The sequence below is a fragment of the Rhineura floridana genome, chromosome 7 (assembly GCF_030035675.1).
Source record: "Rhineura floridana isolate rRhiFlo1 chromosome 7, rRhiFlo1.hap2, whole genome shotgun sequence".
NCBI classification, from domain to species: Eukaryota; Metazoa; Chordata; class Lepidosauria; order Squamata; family Rhineuridae; genus Rhineura; species Rhineura floridana.
In genome coordinates, this window is record NC_084486.1 from 125262522 (window position 1) to 125278287 (window position 15766).

The 15766-nt window shown below is 41.4% G+C and overlaps 1 non-coding gene and 1 pseudogene across 1 annotated transcript; one reads left to right on the top strand and one right to left on the bottom strand.

Moving 5' to 3' along the window:
* Nucleotides 1-8841: 8841 nt before the first annotated feature.
* On the bottom strand, nucleotides 8842-8960 carry LOC133389887 (5S ribosomal RNA). Its single transcript, XR_009764194.1, has one exon. It is a non-coding gene; the product is annotated as a 5S ribosomal RNA (ribosomal RNA).
* A 5781-nt stretch (nucleotides 8961-14741) lies between these two features.
* Nucleotides 14742-14860, top strand: LOC133389921 (5S ribosomal RNA; annotated as a pseudogene).
* Nucleotides 14861-15766: the final 906 nt, after the last annotated feature.

The following is a 15766-nucleotide window of genomic DNA, read 5'->3' on the forward strand; positions in this document are numbered from 1 at the left end:
ATATTTTCTAGGTGCCCAAGTCAAATTTGAAATGGCCATGTAGCCCATCTAGACTATGAATGTATGCTGATTAAAAGACAACAAAGAATTATTTACATGTTACATTCAGAAATGAACCAGAAAAATCACCCTTGGTAGTTTTTGCTTGCTCTGATAGATGCTGGAATAAACCTTTGTCTTTTGTCTTCCTGGCAAAGTCACTGGTGGAAGCATCAATCACCAAGGTCCACACTAGCAGAGAATTCTACTTTTACCCCTAAAGCTTGAAACAGCCATCCATATTGTTAGGGAATGCACCTCATACATTGCACTTCCATCAGGAGTTAGAAATCTCTAATGCTCTCTCAGTGATGTGAATTGCCAATTGGAAATGTGATAAAGTGTCACAAACAGCTATGAAGATTTGAACAGCATTCATAATAGCACGATCTGTTTTAGAGCAGCAAGGCTAACATTTTCCAGTAGGCTGTGTGTAGAGCAGAGGTTTTCAAATCTGTTTAGCTACTCCAAATCAAGAAAATAACTGGTTGATCCTGCTTTTATCTATAACAAAAGATAGAAGTACTAGGCTGGAAGTACTTTATATAATACAGTATATATATATTATATAATTCCTTCTCAGTGGCAGTTCCCACTAGAGATGGATACAACGGTCCAATTCCAGTCCATGTCAAGTTTTGCATTTGGGCGCATCTGGCTTGTAGTGAACGTAAATTCATGGCTTGTTTCCCATAAACAAATTACAGTCACTAAATCAAGAACAAATCTTGGCTTCCATGTGTGATTTGGAGAAAAACAATACCATGAGTCCAGGTTTGCATATAATGACAAGCCAGGCTTTGGTTTGTTTTCTCCCCAATGTGGGAGGAGTGAACCACCCACAGTTTCAGCAGCATGCACCAGCACACTGCTCGTTCACATTAAACCATAGTTTATTTTATCTATAGTTTAATGTGACATGTGGACCAGGCCGATGTCTGCATAGTTTTCTCAAGCTGAAGCTAGATGCCATCGCATAGATACATGGCTGCCACTGAAAACAGCAGTCCTGCATCTTCTCCTCCCCCTGTACATCTAGTGATCCAAAATGTGTAATGTGACATCATAATGCTCCTCTTCATTGGTTGCTGCTTGCAAGGACAATGAAACTTATTGCCTGGTGATATCACATCACTGGGGAGAGTGGGACAATTAGATATTGCAGTAGCCCCACATCTCTCATGATGTAAGATGTTGATAAGAAAGCTTTGTGAGCAGCTGGTATTAGCCCTCTCTGCAATTCTGAACTTAGAAAATGCGAGTGTATCATCCTTATGCTTTGGCACTGGAAATTAATGGAATTCTTGCATGCTGGTTAAGACCATTACCCCCACAATGTACGTAAACATCATGAGAGGTACAATGTGCTAAGCAGAAAAAGAAATGTCACATATTTCTGCCTTGCAGTTACCATTCAAGGTAGAGATCTTGGAGTAATGCTTTGAAAGGAAACAAGGTGATAAGGCCAGGCAAACCAATCTCATGTAAATTATTCATTTGCATATATACATACATATATCTGTGCAATTGCTGTTTACAAGTGTTGTGCTCCCATGAACCATTTGTCAATATTTAATTTGTTGGTGAAGGTTAACGTATGTAGACAGAACAATTAGAAAATGTAACACTGCATGTTAATTGAACATTGGCTTATTCTGTTCTGATTATAACAACCTGGAGAAGATTAAATCAATACCAGTTTCTCCTTGGATCATTTGCGCATCAACTTTTGCTGCTCTTTAAACATAATGCAATGATACTGAGGGCATGAACAGATTTTTTGCAATGAATTGAGATGGGCTTTCCTCTGAGCACTACAGCAGCACCAGCCCTGAACAGTAGAGTGATAACTGCACCAATGTAATGGAAGGGAGAATGACTGTGCATGTGATAACCTTGCAGGGGATGAACGGCCCATCTCCTTTAATACTGGAAATCCACACTGGAGTACTGGAAAGAGGGGGAACTGCCGAAAGGGAACAGTATTTGAAATGGGAGGAATTGGTTTAGGGCAGCCTTTCCCAACTAGTGGGCCACCAGATGTTGTTGGACCACAACTCCCATCAGCCTCAGCCAGCATTGCCAATGGTCAGGAAAGATGGGAATTGTGGTCCAACAACATTTGGTGGCCCACTAGTTGGGAAAGGCTGGTTTAGGGAAAGGAGGGGCTTTGCTATTTTTTTTCTTCAAAGCTACAGAAGCCCTGTGTAGACATGGGGGAGAAATTTGGGTTTGTTTGCATTTTAATGGGAAACTAAACAATTTACACTTCGCAAGCCAATATTTGAAGTGAAACAGTTATTCTTCTAAATTTGCTTTTCTCCAAATGTTGCGATGGAGTTCTCCAACCAACCAGTGTGTATAAAAACATCGTATTATTTAAATGTATATCCCGCCCTTCTTCCCAAAATAGCACAGAGCAGCAAACACACAAGCAATAAATCAATTAAAATATCTAAACACAATTATGGGGAAGTGTGCAAGAAAGTACATATAGTTATGAAAATAATGTACCAATATTCATTATATTGGGAAGATTGCTTGCAAAAATGTGTGTATTAGTCCAAACGGCATATTTAAATCTGTTTATTAGAAGACATGCACATTAAAATCATGATGAATGTTCATGTGGACTTTTTTCATTTAAAAAAACAGCAAATTGCTGTAGAAACATGGAGAACTAAATTTAATATTAGAAAAATGAGAAACTGAGAGAAACCAAAATTGACTGCTTCATCCATCCCTACTCATGTGGTAAAGTGGTTAAGCAAACACTCTTAGGGCTCATCTACACGGGGGGTTGCTGTGTATCTGGTGCTACTTGCATTCCCTTTTAATTTGCATAGTTCACATGATGTTACTGGCAAGCAGAAGCTATCATGGAGTTTCCCCCCTGTAAATCTTTACTAACCTAATCCTCTGATAATGCGAAAAGGGAAGGAAAAAAGTCTCCACTCCGTATTTCTAGTGATTGCAGATGTAGTGCTCCAATGCTTTTACGTGGGTGTGTCAATCATTCCCCTCTCCATGCCCACTCCCTCCACTTCCTCCCTTTTTTCATTTCCTGAGGGCTGAAGAATAACTTCTGGCTGCTCTCTCCCATTCTGCTGGTATTTTTTAAGTTGCTGCAAACTGTGCCTTTATTTTCTTCCCCCCCCAACTGGTGTGCAAAAGCATAACACGGCTCAAACAAAGATTTGTATTTCAGCTGTACCAGTGAAAATATAAACAATTGCACTTCCGGGTTTGCTGTTTTTTAAAATGAAACTAACTGGTAGAACAAACTGAGTGTGCCTGGTTGCTAGGTGACCAGAGGGAGTTGAAATGTTAAATTAGAGGGCGTGGTCATTCAGAAACTGCGTGATTGATCCTTTCCTTCCAGTGTGAATAGAAAACACCGTGTTTGCAGCTGAGCCCATACTGTGGACGGCGCAGATAGAAAACTGAGGTAAAAACAGCGTATTTAGTATGAAATTTTGCTCCCATGTGGATAAGCCCTTAGTCAAACTGTTGGTTGTATTCAACGTAGCGCTAAGATGAACATTCTGTCAGCACAAGGATTTCTTCTTGTGCATTGGAATGTTCTCCCCTTCCCCTCCCCTCCCCCCCAAATCTGTTTTGTAGGTTCCCCCCAACCCTCCATAGCATATTTGGGGATGCTGCAGGGCATGCACGGGTGGAAGAGAGGGGGGGAATCCTGTTGCACTAGCACTATTATTGTATTTCATTGAATACCTCTCTGTCTCCTTATGTATACCCAAGCATATAGAGGAGAGTGCTAAAAGCTTGGTTCTTATTATCCATGCTGCTACATAAATCCTTCCTTAAAATACGCTGTTAAGAGCACATAAATAAGAGATCAACACTAATTCTTACAAGAAGATAAGAAGAGCCCTGCTGGTTCAGGCAAGTTACCCATCTAGTCCTGCATCTGTTTCCACTGTGACAAACCCGATGCCTATGGGAAGCTTGCAAGCAGGCCCAGAGTGCAATTGTGCTCTCCCCAAAGAGAGATTAAGCCCAATCCAGCAGAGGTGAGTTATTACTTTGTGCCATTAAAATAAATGGGTAACAAAAAAAGACAAAGTCACAGGAACTCAAGTGACAATAAAATGATGGTGATCATTAGAACATGACACTATTACAGTTTGGAAAACTAGCTTTAAAATCCAATATTTTTATTCTGCCAAGCCTTTGGGGAAATTTGAGAACGCTGCTGTTATTAGTTTTTATTACATTTTAATTATTTTTACAGTCATTTTAATTTGCCTGTTGCTTTGATTGCATTTTGCCAGAGAGATCACTTGCTGCTTTAGGCCTCCTCCCAAAATGTTTTTTAAAGCACACAGTTGTACTATATGGGTCTGATCCTTCTCTTTTTCCTTGTTCATCCAGGGACTGCTATAATAACCATAAAATTTTTGAAAAAGATTAGAAAACTCATTTGATCCCTTTCCCACTGTCTGCCTGGTGGGTCTTCCTCCTCCCTTTTCTTTCTTTTATTATTTTTTTCAGAGCTAGTGCACTGCTGCAATTTCAACACATCTAGCTCAGTACTGTCTACACTGACTGGCAGTGGCAGTGGCTCTCCAAGGTTTCAGAGAGGGTACATTCCCAGCCATAACTGGAGATGCCAGGAACGGACCCTGGGAACTTCTGCGTTCAAAGCAGATGTTCTAGCACTGAGCTACGGCCCTTCCTTAAGAAAAGGGAAAGTACCTGGCAGTCACACTCATCATGTTCATTTCCCAGAATGCCTTTGAGCTCACATGACGCCCAGAGGCACTCTGGGTAATTAAAGTTGGCATGTGTGACACTCTGCATCATTGTACCTGATCTGTAAAAATTTGTTGTTTTAAGAAAAGAAGTTGTAGGGATTGCTGTTCTGATGCAACTGTCAGAGGGGGCTGGAAGGCAGGGGTTGTGGGCCTGGGAGCTACACCTCATAGTGCCACCATGGCAACTACCTCAGGCAGTAGATGGTGATGGGGCAGGTAGCAGTAGGGAAATGCTGGAGGATGGATTTACATGTGCTGCACAGACTGCCTTGAACACTCCAAGCTTGTCTGTTTCCTTCAGATGTGGTGGGGATGATGTCGAAGGCAGTGTTGAAATGAGTGCCAGCCTGGTCAGTTTTTTTACACTGAATGGGGTTATGGAGGGCAGCATCTCGTCTTTGGCCTCAGGAAGCAAAATGTCTTGAGCTGGCCCTCAGGACCAATATATTTTGCTGCCTGAGGCCGAGGACAAAATGGCACCCATGCCATTCTATGTACAAAAGCTGAGTGGAGTGGCAGCTGCATCTTGGTCCATCTCAGTTGCATTCTCCACCACAATTGAGGGCAGCAAGCTACATTAGGGGACCCAGGCCAGGCTATGTGGCATACATAAATCCATCTTCTTAACACCTTAGCACTGTTTCCATCCCTGCAGCTGCCTCACTGTGTCTTTGCTCTGGCTGCGTGTGGTGACTCAGTGTGATGAGGGCAGCAAATTGTCAACTGTTTTATGCTTGTACCACTTTGGGAAAAAGCACTTGGATTTTCTGCCTCAAGGACAAAAATGTCCCAGGCCACTTCTGTGTCACCCTGTCTGGGAGCTAGCTGTTGAGAATTAACACATCCCCTTTTAAGAGCCATTTTTTGTAAAGCTGAACTAAAAGTTCTCACTTGATTTGTGAGTCTTGGCTGGGAAACAGGGAAACGGGGTAGTGGTGGACAAATTCTTTCAAAGGTTCAGAGAGAGTTTAATGGCTAGCGGCAGCAATGGCAGTAGTTTCTTTTCCTCCTTTCTGGCCGCTGTGGCAAATAGCAGCAGAAATCTTCTTGTGGCTATCTTCTTGTGGCCACCATTACCCCCCTCACACGCAACACCCCTCTTAGATTGATGCTATGTCATGAGGTAGGTAGCATTGCTCCAGGAACATTGTGGGTGAAATGTCTCCTTCTTGTGCCTGGATGGTGCCAATTTGACTAAAGAAGTAACTGCACTCGCCTCAGAACATTGGAATGATGAAAGGGAATATTTTCTGTTTTGAAGCAAAACTTTGCCTACTTTAAGCCCCACAGGAATGCAAACGAATTATAAATCCATAATTTAAATAAATAAGATTATTGAAAATAAAGCTGCTGATTTTAGACAGGGGGCTTCTGCATATTTTAACTGAAACAACTGTCCATCCCCAAATGCCTGGAACCCTTTGAGCAGATGGGGAAGTACTATCAAATTATCACAGTTGGGTACTATATTGATTTTACTGTTAATTTTCATATTCATTTCTAATTTCCACTTTTAAATTAAATAAAACAGCTGCAAGAATGCCCTTGCACAGATGTTGGAGGATTCTGAAATCATGGCTAAACTATTTTTCTTTCTTTTCCATTTTATACCTAAGAAGTTAGTTTATATTCTACTATAAGCTCTTACTAAATGGTAAGGGAAAGATATTGAAAAATTACCACAATCTAAAGATAAAGAGTTAGATCCAAAGGAGAAGGCTTAATTCAAAGGCACCCTTGCACTCACAGAACGGCAAATTTAGATTCAACAGGGCTGTCATCAGCACATAGCATGGCCAAGGAAGTATCACAGCCCTGAAGTCCTGGTAGGGCCCATCACTGCTGATACCTAGCTCGTCTGTGCCAGGTGGACCTGTTTATATATTTTAAAAATATTTTTCTATATATGTTTATAACGATAGAAGCACTAGATTGCAATGAGCTGCCACCTGAATCCCCACACAAAACCTCATCCCCACCCCAGTGTAGTATCTCTTCTGAGCTATGCTATATCAAAGCCAAAAGTGGGGGGATTCAAATGGCTGCTTCCTGCTCTTCTCCATATCTCTAGGATCTGCTGCATGTCCAGGGGTGTAGTCGTCCAGGGTCTCAGGGGGTCTTAGACCCCTTCCTTTTTTGGGAGCAGAGTCCCAGCAGGGTCCCTATGTCTCCAGCATCCTATATATTACTCAGCATGAAAGGGGAGTCTGTTAGCCACTGAAAAGAGTCTTCTAACATGCTTCCTTTCCTCCTGATTGGAGCCAATCAGAGTGACAGGAGGTGAGTATGCCACTGAGAAGACTCTTTTCAGTAGCCAACTTGCTCCCTTTTCATGCTGATTGGCTGCTAGGGACGTCTGGTGTTGTTGGAGAAGATATTTAGATGGCTCTCATTTTCAATCCAGCAACAAAAGAAAAAAGGAGGTGGGTGTGGCTGTGACTATCAAGAAGGCATCCTGTACTTCTGAATTTGCCACTACACTACTGTGCATGGCTCACCTTATCGCTAGCCCTATGGTCTGCTGGGTTGCCCTATAAGCCTAAACAGCCCAGCAAGAGGGAAGGGAGAAAGAATGAGTGAACACCTGGCAACCAGTGGGGTGGAAGGCTGCATTCAGACAGCATTCCCAGTATTTCCTTACCTGATCATTTTATTTGATCTTTCGCATGACGTAAAAGCCACTTCTGGAAATCAAGCAGAATCTATTGGAAGTTTATTGCTCATTTCTGTCTTAATTGCTTCTGGGGAAAAAAAACTGTTTGCAACCTTTAACCCAGAAAACGTGGGAGCAAAGTAACAAAATTTGGGGCGGTATACCAGCATACACTCCTTTCCTGCTGTTTTCATGGGGGAACCTGTCTTGTGATTAATTTTGGTACCCCATAACAACTATTGCAACTATTAACCTTATGTGACTGTTTTTTATGTAAGTGGAATTGTGCCCAAGGTGTACATAGATTTATTATTTGTAATGATGAATAATTTATTATTATAATAGTCACGCAGAGCTAGGGGTGTACAGGGAGAAACTGAATTCAGTTCACATTTGAAAGTGAACTTACCTAATTCATAAGGCTGTGCATGCCTCCCCTGATCTAATCCAAGGACCAATCCAGGACTTCAGATCAGCTCCCACCAGGGCCATCCCAGGACCAACACAACCCAGAATAGGCCCTGAATCAACTGGGGTGGGGGGCAGTCCTAATGTTACTGGTGAGTGGAGTGTGCAATCCTGCTGGGGTCTGCTTCTCCAGCACATTTTCTGTAGGGAAACATGTTCCCACCTGGTGAGCGGATGGTTCAGTCCTGCTCAGTTTGGCACATGTGTTTCCCTGCTGGGAACAGGTGTGTGCAGCGAAACCACTGTGCAAGGCTGCTTGAAAACCCTCTTACAAACAGCCTCACATTACTCTTTGCAGAGGCTTCCTGCTTCTCCTTCTCCTCTCCTGCCCTGCTTCTTGACGGCCCTGGATTGCTCTGGGTAGGCCAAGTTGACCTGGGATATCTGGGGCTGTCTTGACCCGATCTGGCCAAAGCACAGATCTCCCCCCCCCAATTGGCCCAATATATTTTATTTATTGAGTTATTTATGATTAAATTTATATTCCAAAAGAAGCCCATGGCAGCAAACAAATAATAAAACATGAAAATAATCTTTTTTAAAAATTGGTTCAGGATCCAGGCTTTTACCAGATCTGATGGACAGTTCTACTGATTTACACTTTCCAAAACAAGATGCAAACTGAAACACAGGCTTCCTTTCAAATTCGCTCTTCTCCAAATTTTGCAGTGTAATTCTCCAGCCAAGTAATGCGTACAAAATGCATATAATAGTGTAACGTGTATATATACAGTGCCTTGCAAAAGTAATCTGACCCCTGACCAACGCTCTCATATTTTGTTGCTGTTATATGCCTTCAAGTTGATCATGACTTACAGCGACCTTATGAATCTTTTTTGGATATATTCATAGGGTTTTCATGGTAAGAGGTATTCAGAGGTGGTTTACCATTGCTTTCCTCTAAGCCTACAGCACCTGGTATTCCCGGGCGGTCTCCCATCCACGTACTAACCAGGCCTGACCCTGCTTCACTTCCAAGATCAGACGAGATCGGGCGTGTGCAGGGTAGTATGGCCGTAGGCGCTCTCATGTTACTGAATTACAAATGGTACATTGTAATGCCGTTTATTTTGAAACACTGATGCTCAAAATCAATTATTGTAAGATAACATTAGTTTTATGTTGGAAAATGTTTGTAAGAAACATAAAAAAACTGAAACATGTTGCTTGCATAAGTATTCAACCCTGACACATTAATTTTAGGTAGAGCCACCTTTTGCTTCAATAACAGATTTAAGTCTTTTGGGTAGGTATGTACCAGCTTTGCACAGAGTGTCAGAGGGATTTTGGTCCATTCTTCTTGGCAGATTTGCTCCAGGTCATTCAGGTTGTTTGGATGTCTCTTGTGGACTGCAATTTTCAAATAGCGCCACAGATTCTCAGTGGGATTGACATCAAGACTTTGACTGGGCCACTATAGGACATTCAACTTTTTGTTCTTGAGCCACTCCAGTGGCCTTGTGCTTGGGATCATTGTCCTGCTGAAAAGTGAATTTCCTCCCAAGCTTCAGCTTTTTAGTGGACTGAAGCAGAATCTCTTGCAGTATTTCCCTGTATTTTGCTCCAACCACTCTTCCTTCAATTTTAACAAGATGCCCAGTCCCTGCTGATGAGAAGCATCCCCACAGCATGATGCTGCCACCACTATACTTCACTGTAGGGATGGGGTGTTTTGAGGCTTGGGCAGTGGTAGGTTCACATCACACATAGAGCTTTGAATTTCAGCCAGAAAGCTCTATCTTGGTCTCATCTGGCCACAAAACCTTTCCCCACATTGCAGCTGGGGCACTCTCATGCTTTCTGGCAAACTCCAGATGTGCTTTCCGATGGTACTTTTTGAGTAACGGCTTCTTTCTTGCCACCCTCCCATACACACTAGTGTTATACAGAGCTCTTGATATGGTTGACTGGTGAATCATTATTCCATTCCCAGCCATTGAACTCTGTAGCTCCTTCAAAGTGATTGTTGGCCTCTCTGTGGCTTCTCTCACAAGTCTCCTTCTTGTTAAAGCACTGTTTTGAGGGACAGCCTTTTCTTGGCAGTGTCTGGGTGATGTGATGCAGCTTCCACTTCCTGATTATTGATCCAACTGTGCTCACTGGGATATCCAAACACCTGGATATTATTTTGTACCCTTTTCCCAGTCTATGCATTTGTATTACATGATCTCTCACTTCTGTAGAATGCTCTTTGGTCTTCATTTTCCTTCAGATCCACAGCCTGACCAATGATCCTTCAACAGTGGGGTTTTTATCCTCACAATGTGACAGCAACTTTAATGGTTCACAGGTGGAGGCCAATGGTAAGGTAATTGTGTCCTTGATCTGGCAATTTCTTTCATCTGTGTACACTGGGAGCTTTCACAGCAAAGAGGTTGAATACTTATGCAAGCAACATGTTTCATTTTTTGTTTCTTACAAACGTTTCCCACCATAAAACCAATGTCACCTTACAATAATTAATTTTGAGTTTCAGTGTTTCAAAATAAAATGTTGTACAGAACAAAAACACAATGTACCATTTGTAATTCAGTAATATAAGAGCATTGGTAAGAGGTCTGATTACTTTTCCAAGGCACTGTACATGAATATATTAGTGAAAACACCATAGAAAAATGTATTCTATTTGGGGAAATTGTATTGCAAAAATGTAGATATGAGGCAAAATTGCATATAAAACTGTGAATACTAGGATAAATTTGCTGATAAAGTATTGTGAGGGCCTTTTTTTAAAAAAATGCGAACTGGCATAGAAATGTCAAGGACCGAATTTAAGATTGGAAAAATGAGAAACCTGGGGAAACCAAAATGAACATATTCATCCATCCCTACTCAGGGCCAAACTTTATGTGATGTTCATCATTCAGGTTGCTCTTCCGTACTTTTCTTTTCTTTACTAATAGTCAGTGCTATGGGGGGGTAGCTAGATCAGGAAAGTTATGTGAGGAGTGGGCTTTAATCCTTTGTCCTCATCATGAACTGAAATTGAATTATTCCATCCCCCATTTTATTATTTGCAAAGGGTGGACATTTCAGTGGGGCTGGCACAGGATAATTTTTCTGATGAACTCTGCCCCTCTGGCCAGAACTCCCCATTTTACAGCACCAAACCAATACGTTCCTTGAGAATAGGACCTTGATTTGGCTGACTGAACTGAACTTGAGTTATATACAGAGGGGACCTAGAGAAAGCAGACATTTAACTAATTATGACATATTTCAAGGAGCTCTGCTCTAGTTCTTAGTCAGCTGTAAGGTAGCACTTATGAAACCAGACTACAGTGGACTGTAGTTGTACTTCTATAGTTGTGGGTTGGTAGGCCTGTTTAATTGCTTTTGACCAGGCATGCAGGGAACACACCCCCTATCCCCAGGCCACAACCCTCGCTAGTGCTGTTCCATGCTCTCCATAAGTGCATTTGACTGTCTGGAATGTGCCCTTGAACTGTGATGGTGCCTCTGGCTTACCTGGATGGATGAGGAAGGACAGAGAGTTGTGGGTGGGTGTGGACTGAAACCTCTTGACTTTTGTGTGACAGGAATCTACACTACTATTGCTCCACCCACTTTTCCATCTGGTCCCACCCATCACTGGTATGTCCCTCCCCACAAAGGTTGCCCATGAAGGAGTATGGCATGTGGCTGAAAAAGACTCCCCATCCCCTGCTCTACATCACGATCTTGATCAGACCCACCATCACACATGCTATTGGGGGAGGACAAAACAGCTCTGCAAGGCCAAACCCCATGACAAATACCACTTCTTGACTACAGCCCAAAAGGATAGAAACAATCTCTGAAAAGCTCAAATGGGCTTGGTAATGTGTCTATGACAACATCTAAAATATTAAATGTAATTTTATTATATAATAGCTAGCAATCATAAAACATTATTAAAATATGGCAATAAAATATCCTTGATACAATCCTTGCATTCAAGTCTTGTATTATTATTATTATTATTATTATTATTATTATTATTATTATTAAACTTATATACCGCCCGACTAGCAATAGCTCTCTGGGCGGTGAACATAGATACAATAAAATAGAATATAATACAAAAAACATCACAGTCTAAAATCAAATATCACAGTCTAAAACAGCAAAGGCTCAGAATCAAGTTTCAGACATTACAATACATTAACAAAAACTGAAATTAAAATTAAAATGCCTGGGAATAAAGGAAGGTTTTAACCTGGCGCCGAAAGGATGACAGTGTCGGCGCCAGGCGGACCTCCTCAGGGAGACTATTCCACAGTTCGGGGGCCACCACTGAGAAGGACCTTGATCTTGTCACCACCCTCCGGGCCTCCCTACGAGTCAGAACCCGGAGGAGGGCCTTCGTAGCAGACCGTAGTGTACGAGCCAGTTCATAGCGGGAGAGGCGTTCCGACAGATATCGAGGTCCCGCGCCATATAAGGCTTTATAGGTTAGTACCAACACTTTGAATTTGGCCCGGAAGCATCAAGAGATCAAGTAGAATCAACAGAGTTACACTCCCTCTGTCTCTCTCCCGACATAGATCATCAAACAGGGCGACCAAGGCCGTCTCAGTGCCAAAACCGGGCCAGAAACCCAATTGAAATGGATCTAGATAATCGGTTTCATCCAATAGCTCCTGGAGCTGGTCAGCAACCACTCGTTCCAAGATCTTGCCCAAAAATGGAACATTTGCCTCTGGTCTGTAGCTGCTGAAATTCTCTGGGTCCAGGGAAGACTTTTTCAGGAGTATTAGATCTTTCCCAAACGTGTTTCAACCTGTAAAGGTCTTCTTTAGTGGGTACTTTGGATTTTTCGTAGCTGGATGTTCCTGAACTCCTTAGGAAGAGGGGAGAGAGAGCGAGGTAGGGAGAAAAAGATGTTGCTGGCAGAGAGTCCAGTAGAAGTAATGTCTGCACTATGTCACAGTCTTAAGATGGTAATTTAGGAAGTGCTTTGTAGACAAGTATAGATATTTCCTTAAACTCCAAATCATCAAAATAACAACTGGTAATTAAAGAGAGATTTTCCTTCCCCCCTAAACCACACTGTAAACTAAGAAAATATTGTACAGTAGGGTGTTTAAAAAAAACACAAACTAGCTATTTTCTTATAGTCATAATACAACCAATTAAGGCAGTTTTCCTTTTTTGTGGTTGTTCACAGTAGAGCGAGAGCATTTGAACAGTTCCTACAAACAAGCCTCTCAATCATGTTTATTGTTTCGTGACATGCTTTACAACATCTTAAACATTCCAGCTGCATAGGAATGTGACTGTCCTAGGTGTTCAGTCGCCAGCATGCATCAGTGACTTTATAATGTCTGTATTAGAGCTCAGTGATTTAATTACCAGCATCTGCATATTCCTTGTTTTACACTTTCACCATTTGGAGCTCCTATTGATCATTTGGTGGTATGGCTTTTGCCTTTTTTAAAAACATTTACATCCTCACTCAGACTTTCATTTTACACTTTTTTTTAAAGGACAAATATATTATAGTTAATATCTATGTAATAACTGCTTAAGTCCATACAATAACTACATTTTGTGGTCTTTGTCAGAAGGGAGCGATAAGGGAGCCAGTGTGGTATAGCACAAGGGTGGGGCCCTAGGGCTGCATTCCCTTCTGGGCAACCATTCAGGGGCCACACACCAGTGGTGGGTGGGGCCAGAGGCAAAAGTGGGTGGAGCAAGTAATGTCAGTGACAACCCTATAGTCCAGTCCAGTGTTGTTATCTAGTCTCTTTGTATTTGGGTGTGTGTGTGTTTAAAGATAAATGCAGTTTGGGGGGCAATTAAGTTGACTGTAATGGCAACACAGGTGTGTTGCTTAACTGCTTTCTCATCTCTGGCAGAACAATAGGGAGATTCTTGGGGGTAGTTGTTGCTGCTGGTATAAACATGGAAATGGCTCAAATTAATGGTCATGTCAAAGATCCCTTTTGTTCAAAAAGAAAGAAGACAGCGAGTGGTTGGCCTGTGCTGATAACATTGCTTTAGTTATTATGAAATATAAATAAATTACCACAGCAAATGCTCTTAGAATACAGGTGCAGCACAGGCTGGGTGGCGCACAGAGATCTATCCCCAACAATCGCCAATAGAGGCAACCACCTCATTCTGCCCAGTGATCATGCCAGCCCTGCTGTGCGTGTGGGTAACAGTCAAATGAAGATACCATGTCAAATATCAGATGAAATAGGTTCTAGTCCTTGGCCAGCAGGAAATTAGTTCAGTCATTTCCTCTCTGCACTCCCTCCAGCTGCTCATTCATTTTTAATTTTAATTCTTTTTTTATTAGTGTAATTGCACTTTAGAGAAAAGACAAAGCAAAAAAACCCACATTTATAAATATTTTTATTTGTTCATGTGTGCTTTAGTGCACAAACACAATGAGATTATTTTAATTTTTAAAAGACAACATTCACCCTTTGTAGCTGACTGCATTATAATCTTTAAGAGTCTGTCTCATTTTTGTTTTTTCCCCCTTTTTTATTTGTTCATTTTTATTTTTGAAATTCAATAAAAATGTTATTCATAAAAAGGCAGCATTTCAAATATGGGGGAGGCAAGTGTGAACGTGTAGGAGGAGGATGTGGTAATGGGGATAAAACTAAAAAAAATGCAAAGCAAGCATTGTAGGAAGGCAGGGAATAATGGGTAACCTCCAACCCTAACCTTGCTTACATGGAAGCAAGCTCCATTGAATTCAGTAGGGCTTACTTCTGAGTAGTGAGTAGACATGGTTAGGCTTGAGCTGTACCAGCCTTTTTTAAAAACCAAAATGACAACAACAAAAATACCAGCATGCAATGTTTGCCTACGGCCATACTACCCTGAACATACCCGATCTTGTCTGATCTTGGAAGCTAAGCAGGGTCAGGCCTGGTTAGTACTTGGATGGGACACTGCCTGGGAATACCGGGTCCTGTAGGCTTAGAGGAAGGCAATGGTAAACTACCTCTGAATACCTCTTACCATGAAAACCCTATGAATATATCCAAAAAAGATTCATAGGGTCACCATAAGTCATAATCGACTTGAAGACATATAACAACAATGCAATGTTTAAGCAATGACACTGGCAAGAGTCTCTGAAATAACTGGGTGAACAAATTATGTTGATTCCAGAGAAAATGGCTTATGTGGAAGTAGAGATGGGGCGGACATTTGGTTCAGTTCAGTTCACATTTAAAGGTGAACCTACCTCGTTCACACTTTCCAAAACAACATACAAACTAAAACATGGCCTCCTTTGAAATGAGCACTTCTCTGAATTTTAGCAATGCAGTTCTCCAGCCAAGCAATGCACACAAAAATGCATATACTGGGCCAAAGTGTACATAAAAATGAATGAAATAGTAAAAACAAATAGAAAAATGCATTGTATTGAAGGAAATGGCTTTGGGAAAAGGTGTCTATTAGGCAAAATTGCATATAGAAAGTGTAAATTAGGAGAAATTCACACTACAATGCAACTGAATTTTCATGAGGCTTTTTTTTAATTGCAAACTGATGTGGAAATGTGGAGAGCTGAACTTAAAATGAGAAATTGGAAGAAACCAAAATTGATGTCAAGAAGAAGCCAAGGCCTATTAATTGCCATAAAAAGGAATTACTAAACAAAATATAACTCACGTTGCATGTTCAGTAAGTGCATAGGCCAAGCTTCTGAATAAAGATACAGCATGTTGGCAATCCACAAAAGCCTAAGTAAGAAAAATAGCACTTTATGTAGTGTAATGCTAGAGTTATTCCACAGCCTGTGACATGTCAGAATTCTATAAATTCTTCTTAGGACATCCTTGCTCGAAGAGTAAGTAAAGTGGGACAGTGGCAGCTG